Below are 18,297 nucleotides of genomic sequence, written 5' to 3'. Positions count from 1 at the left end.
AATAATATCATCACCAAAGAATTAAAATTTTGGGTCCCTCAAAGGGCAATGGTAAGGCATAAAGTGGCAGTGGGTAGGCTTCAACCCATTCATTATTCATGAGAAATGGCATAAAATATATCATTCAGAGAAATGCATGAATGGAAAATGAGGTGGGCTGGTCATGTAGTGACAGTGAGGAATAATCTTGCATGCTCCATTGGTACCCCCATAATATAACTATATTTTAATAAAAATTCTTAGAACATTCAATGGATCCCCATGGAGGTATATGGAATGATATGGACAAGAGATACACAGATAAGAAATGGATGGATGGGTTGAGATCTATACCCTTGGAGGGAATACCCACTTCACAGACATCACGAAGCTTTCAAAGTTTCAGAACGAGGACACCTATAACTTCTTTGAAGCCTCACAACAACCCTGTGAGGTAGGCACTATAGGTATTTTCCCATTTTACAGCTAATGACTGAAGCATTAGATTCAAACCTAGCTCTATTTTTTACTTCTAAGTCCAAAAAAAAAACAAAAAACAAAAAATCAAAAAAACAGCTGCCTCTCAGTGGGGGGTCCCTACCTTTCCATTTGCACATTATAGATTATAATTCTAAGAAAATACTAGTTAGGATTCTTTTCTGGTGTTCATCAATTCATTCATCATTCTATCAATTCATTCATTCACCAAGTATCCAATATGTACCATCACTTTGGGAGATATAAAGTACATAGATGTATACAGTATAGTCACTAGATAAATATTTATAGAATTGAATGGTATATGACATGGTCCCTGTGCTCAAGGAACTTACATTCTCTCCTCAGCTAATAAACTTTAAACAAAATGTGTGTATTTACACAATATGCTTATATTTTTAATTCATAATCTTTCCTTTACTAAATAATTATATCTTTATTATTTAACTAAATGCTTAAAATAATTCATTAAAATGTAGCATCAATGACTTTCAACTTTCTGGAATTTAAACATACTGTGTAAAATGTCTAGACAGAGTAATTTTAAACTCTAATAATTAAAACTGTGCTAAGACTTTCTGGACACTATATTTCACTGTTTGCAGTTAGAACAAATCCTTTACTTTTATATAGTTCCTTCTTGAGAAACTCCTACAAGGGAAGAAAATAAACCTCAGTTTTCCTATCTTTTAAATAACAATGATGTTGAAGATCATCTACACTTAATAAATTTTTGCAGAGTTTTAACTAGCCTAAGGCCAATAAGGCTTTGTTGGAGAGCATACAAATAGAAAAAGGTGGAGCACTTTGAAGCAACCATTTTCCCTGAGACTCTTGCCTCTAGTTTCTCTTGGTTAATAGGCTTTTCATTCCTCCCCAGGACCCCCTTCTCCCATCAGTAGTTGATAGCCCCAGATCTCACTGGATACTAAAACTGATGATAGACAGTCTTATGCCTCTCCCCACCAAATAGTTTGAACTACATAGAAAAATGAAAATCTAGTTATAGCTCTAATATTTAAGATAGAAAAGGAAAGGGGAGAAAGTAAGTGGATATGCCTGTAATACTTTTATTCATATCTAAATTATACACTTTTAAAATAGTCCACACAAAAAGCTCAATATTTAGATTCATGATTCCTGAAACTAAAGTTTAAATACTAGTCATTATTTCTGAAAATGACAACCCCATCTACCTACACACAAATTCTCCTATAGAGATTTGACAGTATGGCTACCTGAATACCCTGGAAAAAGTACCATACCCTCATCCTCCCAAAACACAGATTTTCTCCTTCTAATCATCTATGCAACAATCTTTAAATATTATGTCTTCAAAACTGTTAGGTATCCAACTTACAACCTAGTAACTGCAAAAGACACTGGTTACAGTAAAGGAAGACAAACCCCAATTCCAAGGCAAAAGGAGTCATAGCTAGCTAGCACAGAGATCTTCCAACTTTGGGTCATAGCTCTTCAAGTGGTGGTTCATTATTAGAGGATGGCTCAAAGGGAGCTTAGAAAGCAAGTGTAGGGATAAAAAGAACCCAATATTCCTCCAAGGAATTTATTCTACTTTTTCCTCCATGGAAACATGAGTAGAGATGGGTAGTTATAGTGTTCTTTTTTATTAAACATCCTGTTCCTCTCTAAGAATGTTTATCACATTATCAAAATTTCTCTTTCTTTGAATCATTAGTACATACCCCAGTACCTAGAATAGAACATGGGAAACCCTTAATAATTGATTGCTGACTAAACTTGATTTGTTGACTGTCTCATTTTGTTTCACCTCCTTGTCTTAAACTTGGTGGCTAAAAGTTTTGTGAAGAATGTGCAAGTCACTTCTCTTTCCTTCATCTTTAGTTTTCTCTGTTTTAAAATGAGAAGGACAGTAGAGATGATCTGTAAGATTACTAGTATGAAATTCTATTCAAAAGTCATTTATGATACAATTAATATATTAAAAGATATGGGCTGTGTCCTATTGGTGCATATACAAGAAATGAAATAATTCCTGCCCTGAAGGAGCTTCCATTCTAATAGAGTAGTAGACCATCCACACAAATAATTAAATATAAAATGATATTAAAAGTTACATTGGAAGCAGAGGAGAAAACCAGGGCACAAATCAAGGAAGGCTTCAATTAAGGAGTGATCTTCTAGAAAGGAGCCATGGATTCCAAAGAAAAAAAAATGTACCTGTTGGTTAGTTCAACTAGAATCAAAGAAAAGTCAAAACTAGAAGTTACCCTTAAGATCACCTAGCCCAAACCCTTTCTTTTTACAAAATACTAAAATGAACCAACATTATTAATTAAGCATGTAATATGTGCCAGGAACTGTACTTAGAAATAGGACTCAAAGGAAAAAATGAAACAGTCCCTACCCTCAGAGAGCTTCCAAGAAGAAAATTAAGTCCAAAGAGAATATTAAGATCATACATTTAGAACCATAAGCAACTTCAGAGGCTATCTAGACCAACCAATATGTTACAGAGGAAGAAACTGCAACCCCGAGAAATTAAATATTTTAAACATAATAGGGAAGTTAGGTGGTAAAAATAAAGTGAAAACTAAATTTTCTTATTTTAATGACGCCATAAAATTATTCAAATGTTTTAATTTTTTCTTAAAAATCATTACATGGAAGATTGAAAATTAAAAAAATATATATATTCAAGTTCACTCTCTTCTATTAAACAGATGAAAGGAAGCTCTGAAACCCTGGAAAGAGAGAAAACTATTCCATTGGCAGGTGCCAAGTCCCAGAACAAGATATTTTGGAGAAAAACTTCAAAAGACAAAATAATGCTTAAAAAAAGTTCTGGAGAAAAAGAGGTGGAGACCAGAGTTCTTCCCCCCAAAAAATTGGTGTGCAAGCAGAATTATGACAATGATGAATTCAAAGAAATGAGGGGAAATGTTTCGGAATAGAACCATAGGGAAGTAAGCAGAACCAGAAGAACAACATGCAGATAGTAGACCAATATCAACCACAATAATATCAATGAAAAAATATGGAAACAAATACGCATTTTGATTAACTACAACAACTCATTTTAGCTATGAAGAAGAGGAGAAAATGAAAATTCAGTTTTAATTGATGAGATTACAGGGACCAGATATTTCATACACTGTCAAACTGGGTTTAATATGTTGGTGGATTTTGTTTAAATGCTTTTCATTGTTATAAGACAGGGGATATTTTGTGACTGTATCTAGAAGTGACTGAGATGTAAAAAATAAAAGTCACTAATAAATTGCCTTAAAATAAATTAAGAACTCTGTAAAATAATATGATTGATGGAAAAAAGTTCAAATAAAATCTTCTTAGCTATTTGACCCTGAGTCACTTGACATCTTAATTTATCAATTTCCTCATCTATATAATGAGGGTAATAATAGCATCTAACTTAAAGGTTTGTTTTGAGAATGAAATGAGAATAATTTGAAGGCAGAGCGTAGTGTAGGAGAAATAGTAAGCCCTATGTAAATGTTAGATCATATACTTATAAACATACATATATACACATATACAGGGCAGCTAGGTGGAACAGTGGATAGAATGTCAGCTCTAGAGTTATGAAGACCTGAGTTCCAATCTACTACCTCTGTCCACCTACTACCTCTGTGCCCCTGTGAAAGTCATTTAGCTTTGTCTACCTCATTTCTTTATCCATAAAATGAGTCAGAGAAGGAAATGAGAGACCACTCAATTATCTTTATCAAGAAAAACCCAGAAGGAATCACAAAGAGTAAGATTAGACACAATGAAAAAAAAAATTGAACAACAAAATAGATATATAGTTATCTCTAGTTATACATATACATATATATGTCTATACATATATAAAGAGATAGACAAATAGATTGGTAGACTCCCTAATAATCAATTTCCTTGAACAAAGCCATATGAATAGGAAAATTTGAGAGTCTTAAGACCTGTAACACTTGGGAGCAATGAAGAATTGCTTTAGGACCTTGGACAGATCACCATTTTGTGTTGGGGAAAAAAAAGATTGCACTGAATGATCTGCCATTTGCTAGCTAAGAGGTCTTAATCAAGTCACCTAATATTTTGGGGCTTCTATTTCTTTATCTGCAAGATGAGAAATTTGGGCCAGAAGATTTCTAAAGTTCTTTCATCCACATAAATGTATAATCTGATGACTAATCTTTCCTCCTGTTACTTTGGCCTTTGATCTTTAGAAGAAGTCAAAAGAGATAATCCTATTTACAAGAACTTCAATGTATTGGAGTGGATTGGATTAGACACATGATATCTATTCAGTAATACTTCATATTGCAGCAGATTAGTGAAATTTTTCTGTAACTATAATAATAGATTGTTAATGATGCTGAATGGACTCCTAGAATCACAGAATCATATATTAAAATTGGGAATTAATTTTATGAATGTTCATGTTCAATTCAACAATTTTATACCTAGGGAGGCCCAGATAGCACAGGTGTCTTGCTAAAGATTAAGAGAGAAAGAGAGAGAGAGAGAGAGAGAGAGAGAGAGATGCATATTTACTCCCCAGTAAACCCTCTGTGTCACATGAAATAACCAAAAGTAAAGAAAAGAGGAAAGAAAGAAGGAAGGAAGGAAGGTTGGAAGGAAGGAAGGAAAGAAGGAAGAAAGGGAGGAAGGAAGGAAGGACATTATTAAGTGTTTATCATGTGTCATGTGCCAAGAACTGTGCTAGTGACATAAGTATGAAAAAATGAACACATAACTTCCTTCAGTGAACTTACTTTTGAATGGGGGAAGATATGCATATGGGGAAGTATTAGGGTGGTCTACTTTGATATGGAAAGTACTAATGGTTAGTAGAATCATAGAGGAGTAAATTGTTATATTCTTTTCAAGAGCAATGACAGAGATTATTTGGTGATCATTAGATATCTGGAAATGTAGATAGGAGGGAAGGGTCAGACAAGAAATAGTTATGATGACTGGTGAGAGCCCATGAATGAAGTAAAATGTATCTGAAGCTGGTTCTAAATGTAATTGGTGACTGAGGAAATGATTATAGTCATCATAGGGAAACAGGAAAGCAAATCCTTAATAGTGACTATATTTGACAAAACACAAATTCTATTCCCATATTCCCTCAATGTTCAGTATATGCTTCATGCTCAGGCCAAGATATGTCATTACATTTCTTCTGAAGTCAGATGATTTTTATTGTTGTTTACACTGATTTTCTTGTTACTGCTGTAAATACTTTTCTCTTGGCTCTGATTTTCTTTAATTTTGAGTAATGCATACAAAAGATTTTCCTGTTTTCCCTGAATGCATCAAATTTCCTCCTTTTCATGAGCTTCCCCATATTTGCTAGTTTTAAGCCTATTCTTTCTGACCTTGCCTTACTTCTTTTCCTGTTACTGGTCTTTTGAGGATTAAGAAAACAATACAGGATAGTATCCAATTTTATTCATTAAGGGGCAGAGATTGTAAAGGCCATAAGTACACAGGACATGAGGAGAATTCTAAATGCATTGAAATAGTTTCCATGTCCCAGTAATGAACCAAACTCAGTAGGAGCACATTAGATGACTTTCATTTATAATCACAATGCCTATCATGAACCATAATGACAAGGGAATAGTGAAACTGCAATGTAACTGAGTCACAGCTGACCTATCTAATTAAATGCATGTTAATTTATATGCCATTTTGTTTCTACAAAAAAGGAGAAATATATTATCGAGATGTAGCTGAACTCTGGGTCAAGGTATACCTAGGTCTGAATCTTGCTATCTTCATTTACTTTGTGACAATAGGCAAATTACTTAGGTAGGTTGAAATATATATGTATACACATATCTATATGTAGAAATATACATATATATACTCAAAAAACCTTAACTAATCTATAAAATCAATAATTATCGGTGCTATTAATTGGAAAATGTTAGTTTTGTCCCTTCTGAATCTATATGTTATTATATGCCTAAAATTCTGCTTGGTACATAGTAGGTATTTAATAAATGAATGGATTAATGGCTTTATAGAAGAGAAAGAAGGTGAAGGCATATATCTAATCCAGTAGTTCTTCACTTTTGTATGTCAAGGATACCTTTAGGCAAACATGATAAAGTCAATGCACCCTTGTGCAGAATTGAGTTTTTAACCAAAAATTCATATGATTTAAAAGGAAAATAGTTATATTGAATTAAATGTGGAATTTTCTCTATCCAAGTTCAGAGATTTCCTTAAATTTATCCATGGATGAATTAGAAGTTCATGGATCCCAACTTAAAAATCCAAAGTCTTATTCTTGGATAATAAAGTGACTTGACACAAGGCATGTTCCCAGTCTTGTGGACCTTTATTTCTATTGTTACTGATTCTTGGAAATTTCTGATTTTTCAGTTACTTATGTGTGGTGGTGGGGTTCCAGGTTTTCTTAGCTTTAGGTTTCATTCTCTACTATCCTGTTATATCAATTACTTTTCAATCTTTTCTCTAAGAGAAAGTGTAGTATCCTGTTATATGAAACACTTTAACTTAGCTGAACCAAAGTATTTTCCATTAACTAATAATAGATGGTTTGTAGCAAGAGCAGTCAATGCCAGACACTATGGTAGAGTGAAACCAGCATAAAACTAAATTCCAGAACAGTCAATGCCATGATGTCAAATAGCTCTGTAATTGTAGGGAAGTCATTTAGCCTTTTTTTGATCCAGTTTTTTTTTTACTCCCAAAATGGGTGTATCACCTTCATTACCTACCTTGAAGATGTATGGTGAGGTTATTGCTCTGTAAACCCTAAAGCACTAAATAATTATGAATTTTTCTAATTACTGCCTGGCATCATCTGTACTGTGAAAGGCAAGACTAGTGTTTCTTTCTACTAAATGATAGCTTAAAATATAGATAGTAATAATTAGAAAGCTAGAAGATACTTCAGAGGCCATGTCATCCAACTCCTTCACTTTACAGATAAGGAAATTAAAGTTCCAAATTTCTCCAGGGTCATATGGGAAATAAGCAACAGAAGTAGGATTTGAACCTTGATCCTATAACCATACAACCACTTGTCATTTCACTTGTCCAAGCTACCATCAAGATATTTAGTTTATAGGAAGGGAGGAATAAACTATTATTAGCAAATTAATGGCCTAGTGAATTGATGCTAAGGCCACTTAGCATAGCATAGGCACTATTCTAGTATAGGCACAAGGGGTGTTTTCCCTATAATCTAAGAGTAACATATGACTGCCAACACCATTTCCATCCATAACCATTCATTAAAAATGTTGTTTTATTTTTTATTTTCTTACCTTCCATCTTAGAATCAATACTAAGGTAAGAGTAGTAAGGGCTAGGTAAGTCACTTTCTCAGAATCACACAGCTAGGAAGTATCTGAGGCCAGATTTGAATGCAAGACCTCCCATCTCTGGACCTGACTTTCTATCCACTGAGCAACCTCTCTGCTTCCTAAAAACTTTGTTTTTTTCTTGGAAGTTGGTTTTTAGTAACTCAGGGCTTGATTTCTGAATGGGAAATAATTATGTGTTCTCATGAAATGAAATACACAGCACTCATGACCAGAAAACTGATAGCAAACATAAGCTATTTGAGGACATGGATTGTTTTTCTCTCCTTCATCCTTTATAACACTAGAGTCTACCAAGAGGCCTTGCGATTTACAAGTGCTTAATATATGCTTCTTGACTTGTTTTATTCAATTAAATTGTAATGAATTAACATCACTTTCTCCATCAGTCAGAACCATAAGTAAAATGAGAACCTTTTCCAGTCCTCCGTATCTCCAGATATTGAATAATTACCTAGAATCACATGCCAAATTTCAAGCTACTCTCTCTCCCTAAAAATCTCAGTTACAAAATTCCTGACATAGTTTTCCCTTAAAATAAACACAAGCCACCACCAACAAGGTATTTCTAAAATTGCCGCCCACAAGCATGCCTCAAAATCAGGACCCACCCAACTTGATTATTAACAAAAATGTTGGGAGGAAGGATAAGGGTGAATTTCATTCCAAGTTCTTTGTATCGCCCTTACTAAGGCATAACTTCTAATCAACACATGCCATGGATTCACTAGTACTAGGCATAGAAACAGGAGAAAAAGCAAAAAAATAAAACAAACACCTCCAGATATTTTCCAGAAGTATCTTTTGAACATTATCAAAATTTACTTTTCATAAGAACTTCTCTCTTATTTGAAAGAAAATTGAATCAATACATGTTTTATTCTTTCATATGTTATTCATCAAAACATTGTTTCATTGAAGAATTATTTAATTATCTTGATTTCTCAGGTACAGCCTGAATCATTTTTAATATTCTAGATTATAAACTTCTGGAGGGAAAAGATGGCATTTTGTTTCCCTTCTCTTTCCATGATGGCTAGCATAAAGCACTGACCAGAGTAAACACCTAATCACTGTTTTTTGAAAAAATGAAGGAAAAGTAATGACTGACTGATAAGTGGAATGAGGGTGAATGAAAGAAGAAAGAAAAATCAATGAATAAAGAATTGAGAAAATATGGAGGAAACTTGGCCCAGAAAATCTGCATCTTAAGCAAATGATTATGCATGAAATTATAAGTTCTTATTCACTTCCACTATAAACTTAGATATGTGTTCATACTTCTGTTTGAAATATGTGATAAAATTCTTACCTGAAAATTTTAAAATCCAAATGAAATCATGTAAAGTACTTTGAAACCTTAAAGTTCCACATAAATTGCTAAAATCATCATCATCATCATTTTAAAGAGGATTCTATATCGTTCTGGCCATTACACACATGTTGTCATGAATTACCTCAAAAGATTATAGGGACCTCAGGGCCCACCTATTTTCAGTGCCCTCATTTTAGAGATGAGGTAACTGAGTTCCCAATACATTAAATGATTTTCCACAAGTAGTCGGTAAGTATTTTCAGAGTCTTTTCATATTCAAACATATTTGTAAAACATTATACTCATATATTGCTAATATACAAGCCAGAGAGGGACTCCTAAACAATTGTGAAGCAATTTATATAGTCCTGTTTGCAAATTACATTATGTTGATTTCATCAGCTCATGGCACACTTTAAAATCCCCAAAATGAAATTCATTTTCATTCAAAATGTCTCAGCTTAATAATTCACACTGAAAAAGTATGTGACTGAAGACTGGATCTTGTCTAGATTATATCATGATATTGAATGGAAAACCCACAGGGTTGGACCATTGATTATTGTACACTAGGCAGATGTTGTAGATGGAAAATTAGTGGGGCCAGAAATGTAATAGAAAGAAGTGATTCAGCTAGTTTAGACTTGGAAATCCAAAGACTAATGCTGAAATATAAATGCATCATTTTAACACCATATTTATGGTCATTCTAGGAGTGATATATAAGCATTTTGTAAACATAGGTTGCTGAGGCCAGGTTTAAAAAACAATCAAGAGATTTTGTATTTGATTTTATGGACAAAAAGAGTAAAGTCAGAAGTGATAAGAGCCTGAATTAAATTGATATAGATAGAAAGCATCTACATCACAGATGACTCCATGAGCAAAGGAGAGACATAAGGCAGGCATAAATAAACAATAGAATATTTATCGCTGTATTTTTATATGAGAAGTAGTATACAATATATCAAAAAGTTGTGATTGAGAAAAGAAATAGACTAATCTCATAAGGAAAGCAGGACTAAGAGATATAAACTGGAAGGACTCAGAGGCCATATAATCTTACCCATTAAAAACAGCTTTACCTTCTTCCTTAATGTAGATATTAAGTATAAATTCTAAGAAAGAACAGTAGTAAATGCTAGGTGATTTGGGTTAAGTAACTTGCCCCAGGTCACACAAATAACCTACCCATTCATTTTATAGATAAGAAAACTAAGACCCAGCAATATTAAGTGATTTGCCAACAGTCATACAAATAGTAAGCATTAGAAATAGGTTTTGAACCCAGGTCCACTTGAGGACACAGCTCCTTCAACTAGATCAAGATGCCATCAATCAACAAATCAATGAACATTTATTGAACATCTACAAAGTACCAGGCACGGTGATGGTTTTTGAAGATACAAAGAATGCAACAAGCTCTAATTAAAAGATCTTATATTCTAAAACAAATCTATATAAATATAGAGAGAATAAATAGAAAAAATAATTTAAATAAAAGCAGTTTATAAAAGGTAGTTTGGGGGGAAGGGCACTATCAGTTGAAGAAGGAATTAGGAACATCTTCATGAGAAGGTGGTGCTTACGCAGTGTCTTGAAGGAAGAGATTTTATGACTTATAGGTGAGGAGTGAGTGCATTCCAGACATAGAAAACAGGTAGTGTCAAAGTGCAATTAGGTAAAATGGGCAATGCATGAGGAAGAGAAAGAAGGCTAGTGGAGACTGTGGAAAAGGGAATGCTATATAAGCATTCTGGAAAAATAGGTTGAGACCAGGTTTAAAAATAAGTAAGAGAGTTTTTAATTTGATTCTAGGGACAAAAAGGGTAAAGTCAGGTGTTATGAAAGTCTGAACTAATAACAACTTAGGTATAGATTGGAAGATGGGTCAGATATGACGGATATTGATGTGAATAAGTAAATTGGAGAAAACCTGCAACAGAGGCAAAGGAGTAAGGTTTTCAGAAGCTGTCAATCAAGGAACATTCTGGAATGGAATGTGACCAGAGGGAGACTGTTGAAGGGAAGCATCCGAACTGTTGGAGGTGTCTCTTTCTCCTGAGACAGGAAGGAGTAAGGACTGAGAAGATCCTCTTCTTACTGATTTCTCTCTTCTGTATCAGAAAGTGACTTAAAGATCCTCAAACCTTTGAGCCACATCCCTCATTCAAGACTCTACAATATTATTCTTTAATTTAGCATTATTTTAGATCAGGGAACCCTAAACCCTCTCTCCCATGCAATTTCCTTTTCCTCCCTCTTTCCTTAAATAAACTTCTTGTTCTAACTATTAAAAGAGTTATCTATTAGATATATCAGGAACCTCACACAAATCCAACTTCCAGTGTCACCAACTGAAGAGACCAACTGAAGAGGGATGGAGAAGGGAGGTGGGAAAGAAGGGAGGAGGATGGCAGATCTGATTCCAATCACCATAATCCTTAAAGATCAATCACCTAATACAATTGGAGAGGTAGAAATGGCAAGATGTGGCAAATTAATGCTTATAGAAATGAAGTATATTGGGAAATTAAGGATAATGCTGAGTTTAGGGGAGCTGACAGTCTTAAAGAATAATAGTACTTTTCATAAAAGTAGGAAAATTTTGGACAGAGAATAGCATTTGGTGATAAGGGGAACTTTGTGAACATTTCAAGCTTGAGATATTTATGAGACATCAAGTTGGAGGTGTCCAATAGGCATCCAAAATTAGAGTAAAGGGAACAGAATGTGATTAATTATATAGATCTGTGAGTCATTTGAATATCATTGATAAGTAAGCAAACACTGATAATGTCACCAAGATAGAGTGTATTGACAGTGATGAGATGGGAGTCCAGAAACTCTCTTTAGAAACACCCACAATTAGAAGGCATGAAATGGATGAAATCTACAAAGGAATCTTGGAAGGACTAAGACAAGTAAAAGAACCACTCTCTTAAATGATTGGATAGAATTATAGGTTTAGAATTTAGGGTCCTGAGCTGAGAAAGATATGATGGTACAGTGAGAAAGGGAGGTAGAACATATCAAACAATATTAGAGGTGGTTCAATAAATTATTTTAAATTAATTATATACAATGTACAGATTCTATTTAAATAATTTAATAAACATTCCTTAAATATTTCCCCTGTGCCAACCACTGCCCTAATTCCTAGAGATCCAAAGAAAGACAAAATTAGCCCCTACCTTCAATGAGTTTGTATCCTAATGAGGGAAATAATATGTGTGTAATAACCAAGCAAAACTTACCCAGCAAATCTGAGTATAATCTTATGGAAGGGAAGGGGGGAAGGATCTTTTTGGAATAGAGGAAATTCATGATCTTCTGATGAAAAGACCAGAACTGAAGAGGAACTGTGAAATATAAATACAGATTAAAGAAAAACTTAGGATGGTAAATATACTTTACCACTTAAGAAGAAGTTGTATGATGAAAAAAGTGCTAACACTGATAGGACAGAAGAAATATATCCCTTCAGAACGTTAATGTTTTAATGGGTACTAAGGGAGTTAAATAAGCAAAACAAAGTACTTGAGACATGTATTGATTGTCTCAGCAGGAAAAAAGAACTCAGGGTAAATAATTTGAATGGATAATAAAAATACACAAATTGAAAAAGGAGAAGAAATATCATATGAGCCTTCCTTTTATTTAATTTGAAAAAGATGGTTGAAAATACATATATATACATGCAAATAGATTATTATTGAAATATATCAAATTGAATGTTGTAACAAAGGAGAATAGGGAGCAGAATAAATAAAGGACACTTACATCCAGGAAAAATAGTCACAAAGAAAACAAACTCTCATGTGAAAAGAGAATTTAAAAGAAAATAATAGAATTATAGTTAATGAATAAACCTATTTCTTGACACCTCCACCAGAATTGAGTTGCATCATCTTTAGCTATATTGACCAATTTTATATGTGTATAGCAATACCCAAAGATTTTTTTCCCTTTATTAATGTAGGTATTTTGATTTTGATAGAAGCTCAAAATATTTTAAGTGATTATAAGCAGCTTGATTCCTCTTTTGACGTTTTTATTCATATTCTTTAACAACTTAATTTTTATGAGCCAGTCAATTTTTATGAACTTAAGATTTCATTATCATAGGATTTCCTACTGATGAACTTCCTCACCCAATACAGATGGCCCCATCTCTGTTAGTCTTACCTGGGCCACTGAAATGCAAAGTGACTCATTCTGGGTCTCGCAGCCATTAGGAGTAAGAAGTAACACATGAACCAAGTTCTTCCTATGTATATGTATTTGTAAAGTTCCTATAAACTTTAAATTTCAATTTTCCACCTATCATGCTTAACATAAATATTTTTCCTATTCCAATCACATGAGTATGGAGGAAAATAGTTTTAATTTGGAAAAGAAAGTAGGATAGAGGTTGCTAAACTCACCCAGCCCTGTTCAGCTATAAGGGAACCTCCTGGGGTAAATTTCATTGACTACAAATGGCAGGGAGATAGAAGACAGTAGATAGTACCAAATAGGATGTCTCAAACATTAATGCACTAGGAGTAGAACTAATATGGGTACCAGGGTCAATGAAGGCTGAGATTTCAGGGCAATAGGTCAGAATGACTGCTTTCTGTCTTTGATTCTGTTTCTCTCTTTGTGCCGCCATGTCTCTGTCTCCATATCTGTATATCTGTCTGTTTCTCTCCTCTTCTCCCTCTCTCAGCTAACTTCTCTGACTTTTAACTATTCTGTTATCTAATAGGAATGTCTCAGAATCAAGGTGTTCTGCCTCTAAATCTAGTGTTCTTTCCCTTACATGTTAGATATACTTAAAATAAAGTGAATGCATGCAATGGTAGCATGTAAACCCATCAGCCAAGAGTCAATTCTTTTAGGTAGATAGATATAAATATATTTCATATATATCAAGCTCTGTGTGTATGTGTGATATTGATTCCAAATCAAGGGTAGACAAATAGACCTATCTTTCCATTCTGCAGATATATAGACACACACATACACACTAAAACCTTGTTTTGATACAGTGCTAATTAAGCTTCCATAAATTAGGCAATTTGCCCTTAATCATAATAACTGACATTTATATATTGCTTTAAAGTTTGCAAAGCAATTTACAGATTTAAAGGAGTGCTCCCTATTCAACAAGGGCCTATCTCCTTAGAGTTCTATATCTGGCTAAGCCAGCAACTCAAGTAATTACTCAGGCATAAGCAGGTCCTATCCACTTTACATCCAAAGTCCCTTTGGGTATGTGCAGTTGTGATTTGCCCCAATCCCGTAACTCCTAGCCTTTTAGTTTTGTGACTAAGACTTGGTTCTCTCAGGGGATATGCATAATTGCAATAACTTGTACATTTCTCATAGCTCTGCACCCATCCCATTGAGATTCTAATTTTTTCTAATTTCAGGTGATGCCAAGGGGTTACTAGTTCACATGTGAATTAAATGGACTCTTTCTTTGCAGAAAAAGAGGAAGATACCTATCATTTTATCGTTCATTGCTATAGGAAACTCTTTCTACCAATGTAGACTGGTAACCACTCTGTAACCAGGAGTTTAAGAAAGTTGTTTGAGACACAGAGAAATTAAGTGAGTTTCCCAAGGTTACCCAGGATTCTGTGTTTCAAGTCTTCCTGATTGGAAGCTTACCTTTCCATCCATTATATGAAGCTTCCTCCTCAAAAGTGCCCTTTACTTTGGTGAAAATGGAATTACCAGTGCTCACTTTAAAATTGCAAGGAATCAGCCATTAGTAGGGAAATCAATCGGAAACATGACCCTCCAACACCTCCACTATTCTTCTGTGTCTGTGTCTTCAGTGTCTCTCCACTGGCATACTCACACCCATTGGTGGAAGTTCATTCTTAAAATACTTTGGTGTCAAAGGGAAATTAGATTGTGTAGTTCTTGGCAAGGCTCATCTCATTCACCTTCCATTGTCTAACTTGGCCCCTAGTGATCGCCACTCATTGCATTAATTGTTTCTCCAATATTTCATTTTGGAGTGAAAAGTCGTGACCTCTTCTTTTCTTTCAAGCTTGATGTTTAAGGGACTTACAGTCAATCAATGTCTTGGTATATCCTTCAGGAGGTTTCCTTAGGCATTTTCCTCTGGTCTATTTGGGAAGTTTCTAGAATTGCAACAGGGAAAGAGAAGGATAGGGATTGTGGGAGAAAAGTAACTTCAAGCTAAAAGAGTGATCTCCCATGATCTCTGACTAGTCCTGTTCAAGCTCTGGTCCCACAGAATTTTTAGCACCTTCTGTTCTCTCTAATTTTGAATGTCCCTTATTAGTGGGACATTAGAGCACTGTAGGCATTGCATTAATGTTATACTTGTGAGTCTGTCCAGCCCCATTCGGCCCATCCCCTTGGAACCTCTCAGCTACATACATTGTAAAGGTTAATGAGTCCCTAACGTTCAGATTGCAAGGAGAAAATAAGGGATAATATACACATGTTCTCATTGCTTCTCATACACATCTGATGAGATATTACTTCTACATTTTATAAATGGAGAAACTGAGACTGAAATAAGAGTTCTACCCATATTCAAAAAGTCAATGCCAATAAAGATCAAAGGAAGGATTCAAACTCAGTTCTTTCCTTGGTTGAAGCATAGAATACTTTCTTCTTCCCCAGACTGTAGCCTCCTTGAAGGATTCAGACTTATAAAGGCCAATAATAAAAATGCAACTAAGCTTTTAAAGATTTGTTGAGATGAACACATTCACCTGTCACTCCCTAGAAACTTCAGGAACTTTCTGATTTGGGCCACTATGTTTTCAATCTTTAGAAACTGCAATTTGGGGGACAGCTGGGTGGCTCAGTGAACTGAAAGCCAGACCCAGAGATGGGAGTCCTAAGTTCAAATCTGGCCTCAGCCACTTCCTTGCTGTGTGACCCTGGGCAAGTCACTTGACCCCCATTGCCTAGCCCTTACCACTCTTCTGCCTTGGAACCAATGCACAGTATTGATACCAAGATGCAAGGTTAAGGGTTTAAAAAAAAGGATAGGAGGAAGTATGGTGAATCACATTTGGGTGAAGGAAATTAGAGTGGAAAATAGAATAAATGTATTTATTAATTATTATTATGAAGACTGGAAAGGTAAGGAGGACCCAAGTTATGAAGGGCTTTAAGAGAGAAACAGATGCTTTATTTGAAGAAGTGAGAGTCACTGGCACTTACTGAGTACAAGGCATGGAGAGGCAGACATGGTCAGACTCATGTTTTAGTGAAATTGAAATCACTTTGTCAAGTGAGTGGAAGATTTATTAGAATGAGCTAAGGATGTCAGTTATACAGCGGATAAAATGTTGAACCTAGAGTCAGGAGACCTGAATTCGGAACCCTGGGCAATTCACTTAAACTCTGTGTGCCTTAGTTTCTTCAACTATAAAATGAAAATAATAGTCCCCACTTCCCAAAATTATGGTATAAAATATTTGTCCCCCCGCCCCCTTCAACTGAACAGTGAAATATCATCATTGTGCTAATTGACTCGGGTTTTGAGATGATTGATTACTGAATGAAGAATACATCAATTAATTTTGCTTTAATGCTTCTCTTTTCCTTTTGTTTCTTATTCCTTATTAATGAAAAAATGTTTCTCAATGTGGCAGGAAAGAAAAGTAATAGAAAAAGATATCTATATTCATAAAACTTATTTTATTAATGAAAACAAAATAAAAGAAGAGTATTAGCCTATTTGAACTAAAAGATACCTTGAGTATTTACTGTAGGCCTTAAAACCCAAATCCTCTTTCCCATCATTCCTAATGGTTCTACCAATATTTAATATGATTAAGAACTTCATCAAATACTCTTTAAAGTGGCCACTATAGCCTATGCTAGACATGAAAGTTACACAGCTAAAAATCTGAATAGTTCTTGCTCTCAAAGTGCTAACAATTTATAACAAGGATAACTGAAAAATGTACATTTACACATGAGGGTGAGAGACAAGCAGAAAGGAGAAGTGAGAGACTCTCAAGCTCAGAATTCTTTTACAGGTCAATTACGAAGTATTATTTAAGCATCTACTATGTGTGTGGTACTGGAGATATAAATACAATGAATGAAAAAAGTCTTTACACTCAAGAAGCTTTCATTCCATATATACAATAGTCCTACAGGAGAAACACTTAAGACAGTCTTACTTAACCTCATTTAACATGTACCAATGCTGTTTATCAGAAAAGGCAAGTGACTTGCCCAGGGTCACAATCTCATGAATGGCAATGGCAAGATCTGAATACAGGTCTTTTAGACTCTAAGCACAGTATTCTCTTCATTTCACTATGATATCTCTACTAGGAGACATATGGCATGTGCACAAATAAGTGATGCATTTAGAATGTGCTAAAGGAAAGAACCAAACAAAGTATTCTAGGAATACTTGAGATGGCAGAAGTTATTTTTAGCTTTAGGTGGGTGGGAGATCAACAAGGAAAGCTTCAAGAAGCTTTAAAAATGTTATACACTCAATATTTCCTTCAATTTTGTGGAAAATAAATGACTTTTGAGGATTTTTTATATTTTTCCTATTTTTTTGCCAAAAATAATTTTATTTTTTCTTTTAAAATTTCCCCTTAAATGTTCATGCTTCTATTTTTGAGCATCCAGGTTTACTGGCTATCTCCTCTCATATAACCAAGATGTCTTTTCAACCAAGTAGGTAGAGAGACAGAGACAAAGACAGAGACAAAGAGTCAGACAGAAGGACAAAAAGAAGAGGAGAGAGGATAAGGGAGGGTAGATGATGGAAGAGAAGGGGAAGGGGAAGGGGAAAGGGAAGGGGAAGGGGAAGGTGAAAGGGAAGGGAAGGGGAAGGTGAAAGGGAAGGGAAGGGAAGGGAAGGAAAGGGAAGGGAAGGGAAGGGAAAGGAAGGGAAGGGGAAGGGGAAGGGGAAGGTGAAAGTGAAGGGAAGGAAAGGGAAGGAAAGGGAAGGGAAGGGAAGGGAAGGGAAGGGAAGGGAAGGGAAGGGAAGGGAAGGGAAGGGAAGGGAAGGGAAGGGAAGGGAAGGGAAGGGGAAGGGGAAGGGGAAGGGGAAAGGGAAAGGGAAAGGAAAGGGGAAAGGGAAAGGGAAAGGGAAAGGGAAGGGAAGGGAAGGGGAAGGGGAAGGGGAAGGGGAAGGGAAGG

General features: G+C 35.0%; 1 protein-coding gene across 15 annotated transcripts in view; it reads right to left on the bottom strand.

Moving 5' to 3' along the window:
* RBMS3 (RNA binding motif single stranded interacting protein 3) overlaps positions 1 to 18,297 on the bottom strand; it is a 1,500,462-nt gene that overhangs the window by 933,046 nt on the left and 549,119 nt on the right. The window lies entirely within an intron of this gene.

Source organism: Monodelphis domestica, chromosome 5, assembly GCF_027887165.1.
Source record: "Monodelphis domestica isolate mMonDom1 chromosome 5, mMonDom1.pri, whole genome shotgun sequence".
Taxonomy (NCBI): domain Eukaryota; kingdom Metazoa; phylum Chordata; class Mammalia; order Didelphimorphia; family Didelphidae; genus Monodelphis; species Monodelphis domestica.
Note: the sequence above shows the minus strand (reverse complement) of the source record. Positions and strands in the feature narration are given on the sequence as shown.